This window comes from Octodon degus, unplaced genomic scaffold (genome assembly GCF_000260255.1).
Source record: "Octodon degus isolate 3935 unplaced genomic scaffold, OctDeg1.0 scaffold00105, whole genome shotgun sequence".
In the NCBI taxonomy this organism is placed as follows: domain Eukaryota; kingdom Metazoa; phylum Chordata; class Mammalia; order Rodentia; family Octodontidae; genus Octodon; species Octodon degus.
The window spans coordinates 6,527,735-6,533,486 of NW_004524681.1; the positions used below are offsets into that span (position 1 = coordinate 6,527,735).

The 5,752-nt window shown below is 50.1% G+C and overlaps 1 long non-coding RNA gene across 1 annotated transcript; it reads left to right on the plus strand.

Moving 5' to 3' along the window:
- The first annotated feature begins 1,682 nt into the window (after positions 1-1,682).
- On the plus strand, positions 1,683-3,282 carry LOC111818862. The gene is made up of 3 exons (XR_002822738.1): positions 1,683-1,765; positions 2,251-2,638; positions 3,259-3,282. It is a non-coding gene; the product is annotated as an uncharacterized LOC111818862 (long non-coding RNA).
- The last annotated feature ends 2,470 nt before the right edge of the window (positions 3,283-5,752 follow it).

Consider the following 5,752-nt stretch of genomic DNA (forward strand, 5'->3'; position numbering starts at 1 on the left):
GGTGAGGACTCTGCATACAGACCCCCACTGTGAGGACTCTGCATACGGACCCCCAGGGTGAGGACTGTGTATAGGGACCTCCATGGTGAGGACTCTGCATACAGACCCCATGGTGAGGACTCTGCATAGGGAGCCCCCCAACAGCAAGGAGGGGTGTAAGCAGGGCTTACAGACAATATATGTGTTGTGAAAAGATAACTGTGGCTGAATGGAGACAGTGTATGGACAGAGGCAAGAATGAAAGCAGGTTAACAAGTGAGGCCACGACTGCAGTAGTGTAAATGACAAAGGACAATGACTGCAGCCGGTCTGACATACAGCCTGGGTTAGGATGGTCAGGTACAAAGGCAGGACGGCACGTGGCCTTATGACCTTACCCATCCGTACCACCATGGGAAGTGGGGGCCCTGATCTTTGCCAAGGAGTGGAGAGTACATGAATGACAAATATATATTTATAATACACAGTGAGTCTAAAATTTATTGCATACATAATCATTTTCCCTTCTTGGTAATTATTGGGGTTGGACATCTCTCATATTTCATTGAGCATTTTCATTCTTATTTATTTTTTCTTTTGAATTCCCTGAAGATATGCTTTGTCTAGTTTTTTCTTGGAGTATGTATCCTTTCTCCTTTCAGAATGTAGGCAAGGGTGCCACACACTGCTTCTCAGGATAACGTCTGTGCTCTGTGCACTGATTGGTGACAGTCTCACAGGTGTATATCACTGGATTAAATGCACTAGTAAGCTACTGGTGTACCGATGCAGGACAGTGCTTGGTGTGAATCCAAGTGCAAAATCAAGCCAGATTTAAATCTGTTTAAAAAAAATCAAACTAATAACCTACGATCTGTGATATGTATTGCAAAAAAAAAATTTTTTTTTGCTGTCTCTTGTGTGCATATCTGTTTGTGAGGGCATAATCGAGCCAGTCTTTTCCTGTAGTATTTCTAGCTCAGGTATGATGCTTACACATCTCCCCATCTCAAGGTTATGGTGAGTTACCTATATTACTTTTACAACCATACATTTTCAGGTCATACTGAAGAAGATGCAAAGCAGACATCTCTATTCTTCCTTCTGGCCTCTCCCAACCTTAGCAGATGGGGCCATAAACTCACCGCTGAGCCGGCACTTCTGATAGAAAATCAGCAGGGCAAAAAGAGCTGTATCAGTGTCCCTGGATACTCTGCACTGCTCTGACTTTGAACCTGCCCTGATGGCTGACTGTTATGGTTTGTGTCTAGTTGTCCCCCCAAAGCCTCATGCAGTCATGGGGTGAGGGCTTCTAGAGTTTGTGTTAATTCATGATCCACTGGGATTATGTGTGATCCAAGGCTGGGATTATGGGTCTAAGTACTGCTGGGATTACCCATAGGTGGGTAAATACTGGGAAGTACCCATAGGTATGAGTACTTCTCCTACCCTGGGGCAGGTAATTTGCATTACAATGTAAGGTGGGAAGAGAAGCTAGCTGCTTGAGCGGCTGCTACCCCTCCCTTGCTCTCTTGCTCTTTGCTGCCGCCATGAAAGGTTGCTTTCTGCTCTGTGCTGCTCTGCCTTGGACCCAGCTGAGTATGGACTGAAGCCTCCAGTAACTGTGAGCTAAACAAACCTTTCCTTCCTTCATTTTGTGTGTCGGGTATTTGTCCCAGCAACGAGACAAGAGTAACTAAGACACTGACCAAGGCCTTCCCTACCTCAGCACGACAGGATTCTAAGTTCTCTGAAGGCAGGAACTACATCCACTTCGTTTTGAGAGGTAGGTCTTGGCCAGGCCCTCCATAACTGTCTACGCAATGTCTCACTTCAATGCGTTATTCTCACAAACTCTTGACACAATGATGAAAACGCAGATGTTCCCCAAGTTTTATGAGGTAGTTTTTGGAAGCAAGAGCCCATCATAAATCATACAGCAAGGCAGTCACATTTCTACCCGGGGAGGAGTTCTGCCACTTTCTCTCCAAGGAGGGAAAAAAACCCACTCAGCAAAATACAGACCCTCTTGCATGAAGGCTTAAGAAAGACCACACACTTTCTCCTAACCTCCCTGGAGGAGTCACTTTATCATCCTGTACTGCTTGATGCTTTCATCAGAAAGCTTAGGGCCTGGGAGAGTCAGCAGCACCTTGGAAATCAACGGATTGGCGGGCCATCTTATTAGGACACTTGATTTACGCAGTGACTTACCTAGGCAACCAAAAAGATCACTTCCTTTTCTAATTTCTCCTTGTTTTCATGTTACAGAGAAACCCTGGACTCCACTGGAAATCGGTCACCATCTTATAGGCTATCTGCTCAAGTTAATTACAATAAGGACCCGTCCTAAATCTTCACCAAAGGGCCTCACGATGGAGGCAGCATTTTCTTAAGTGGTCCTTAATCACAGGCCCAGAGGGCGATGTGGCGTGAGGAGCTGGCCAGGGCGAGCTGAAAGGATGGATTTCACCCTTCTGTGCTGCTGTGCAGACATATTCAGGCCATGAGACGTACAGCTCAGGCTAGAATCCATCAAGCCTCGCATGGAAACTTCAGTTCTTCTCTGAGGAACAAGAGGAGGACGTGGGTGCTGGTGTCACAGTGGGCAGTGTCAGTGTGGACCGTTTGGTCCCCAGGAGAAGCCATCTCCACACAGGTGAGCAAACCCCGTGACTCTCGCAGCTTAGCTTCAGCTCCGCTGAGGCAGTAGGGCTGGATCACAAGAGAAGCAGGTAACACCTGGGTCACCACTGAGCACCAGAACACAGTGAATTGCAAATGACTGAGAGCTGATGAAGTGCCGGCTGCAGATTCTAGCCCCATCGCGATGGGGCACACGTCCCTCTCTTCCTCTCCTCCTTTATTTCCTAATGAACTGCTTTAGGGTCACTAGGGGTCTCCTTGGCTTTAATATTCACATCTACCGAGTTTGCTTAGGTGAACCTAGCTCTCGTTGGCAAGGTGGCCTCAGGGAAGGTACTTTGTCTCTTTATGCCTCAGTTTCCCTGTCTGATTAAAACTGCAGGTCCTGTGGGTAAAGCAGCCCCACAGAGGTGTGCCTGCAGTCTGTACTCAAGAGAACACAATTTCCAGCCATCAGGCCGCATCAAGCACCCTCACTTTCTTGGCCCGCGGCAGGACAGGGAGAGGGCTTGGGGGTCGGAGGCCAGGAGGGGCCCGCATTTTGCTGGTTGCTGTCTGCGGCCGAGCTTTCGGCTCCCTGGCAGCTCTTCAGTGCTGCAGTGGTGACTACGGCTGCTGCTGACCTCTCCGCAGGGCGGGACGCTGGGCAGACAGCAGCTGTGGGGCGCAGGAGGTGCAGTCGGTGCCGGCAGAGTCAAAGCTGCAGCTGGCTCCGTGATGCTGAGAGCAGGCGTCCGTCTGGAGGACCATAAAGAGAGAGAAAAAGTAATGTAAGGAAAAAAAAATCCCAACTCCCAAAGCAGAGACAGATGTTTTAACTCAGGAAAAGAGCGTGAATAGATATCATTTAGATATTCATTTTCCTAACAGCAAATAAATACTTAATTGGGTTACGGGAGTGTGTGAGGTGTCTTGTATTTATGTCAAAATGAACCCAGAAAGGAAATGAAAGTTTTGTCCTCTCTCTGCCTCCATTTCTCCTTTCCTTCCTTTGCTTTCCTCTTTTCAATTCCAAACCACTGATCTGCCCCTGTCATCGACCTGTGAGGCTCAGGTGCGCTGGCCTAGGGATATGGAGGGTGTAACCCTTAAGTGGGAGTGGTGGAGACTGACCGCCCTTCCCTCCGGCCCAGTCACCGGCTCTCTGCTGCAGGTGGGCTTGCAGAGCTGGCCAGGGGAGGGGAAGGCGAGAGTCACCAGCCTGTGCACATGGTTCCATGCCAGCGGTGGCCCTGACTGCAGGCCTGGGCGCAGGTCCTCCTTCCAGAGTGGGAGAGGCGAAGCAAGGAGGGAGGAAATTTGAAGATCAGGCTGCTGAAAATCAAACGATCAGTTACAGTTTCAGGGTGAGTGTGAGAGACTGAAAGTCTCCAGAATGCTGCCTTTCAAGTGGACAAATTCCAGTCAGGAAGCTTCAGGGTGAAGGAGCATGGCCCAGACCTACCTCAGAGAAGACAGTGGGGAGGAAGCAGACAGGGAAGTTGCCTCCCCTACGTCCCTGCCCTGGCCGGGGTGGGGTGGCCATGGGGCAGCACAGGACCTGGCCAGGGGAGGTAGAAGTAGCCGTAGAAGGAGAACACAGAACAGAATTGATGCTGTAGGTAATGGAGGGCTGCTGCTCATGTGCTTTCACGTGGCTTGGACCGGGGCCTGACCCTGCCAGCATCTCCTGCCTGCGCCACCATCTTCGCACGGAGTCCCCTGGTCTAGTGGCCCCAGCATCTCCTTGAGCTCAGGTGCCCCACGGTAAGACGAAGAGGGTGGGAAGTGTGAATGGACCTCACAAGCTGACCCTGGAGCAAAAAGTTGGGAAGAGGTAGACAGAACGCTTGTGCCTGGGCAGGAGTTTCCAGAAGGTACAAAAGAAGGTTCCTTGGCAACCGAAGAGAAGGTCGGGGCAACAAGAAAATTAGAAAAGTCTGTTCTCCCCCACAAAATGTTCTGACCTTCCAGAATTGGGGACAGTGGGAGGCTCCAGGGGAGGGAATCAGGGAGGCGCTACATGGAGAGAGGGTGTCTGGCCTGGCTCAGGCAGGAGAGGCGCCGGCTGCCCTTGGGGCTCAGCCAGAAGGGCCAGGTGGGAGCTGGGAAGTAGCAGCAGAGGTACTGTTGAGCTCCCCGGCGACCACATGCCATGCAGGGCCCAGGGAGAGGGGTGACGCGACTACAGCGTCCTGGGCTTTCCTCAGAGGCACCAGGGGCTCCTACGGGAACTGCGAGCTGCACTTAAAGTAACAGAGAAAACATAGGGGAGGCGAACAAAATGTATGGTGAGTAATTTTACAAAATATTACAATAAAACATACATGGCCACAAATCCCTCTTGAAACATTCTCCCGTGCTTCGAACTCTCCTATGCCATCATTCCTGCCGCTCCACAGAAGTTCTGGAAGTTCTCTTTCGTAAGGGTCTTTTCAAGGCATGATGAAAATGTATGGCCAGCGCTGCTGCCCCGCGCCACCCATCAGAAGGGCAGGCTTGCATGAACACTTACTGCGTCCCCATCCATCTTATTCAGCCAACCTAGTACCACGGGACTTCTGGCTCTTTCCCCAGAGTCAGAAGGACCGTGAAAGGTAAGCGTTTTGCATCAAGTCAGGACCCGGAGTCAGTCGTGACAGTGCAACTTAAGACCTTCCCGAAGGACGTCCAGAGGGGCTTCAGAATGTGACAGAAACAATGGGACAGGCATGCTTGAACTGAGGGGGAGTTTTGTGGGGGCATTCATGGAAATGTGTCTTTCACTGTGATAATTTATTTTAACGTTGCCCATATTTTTCGGCCGCACTGAGCAGCAATCAAGAGAATCAGAGCTCTGTACGGGTGGACAGCGTGCCCTAGGTCACAGCAGCCATCAGTGACAGCACACCCTGTTACACCCCTAGTTGATTCTGTCTCCTTGTTCCTTCTTCAAGCTGCCTTTACTTCCTCGAAACCCCCCGTCATTATTTTGGGAGCCCGAGTCCCAATTCTGGCCAGGTCTCTTATCTCCATGAAGGTGGCGGTCACTGGATCAAATGCGGTACCAGAAACCTTTCTCACAGTCTTACATTAAGATTGGTTACAAAAAGGAAAGAAAATTAAGTAAAATCACATTCTCTTGTTTCTCTAAATCTATCATAAATCC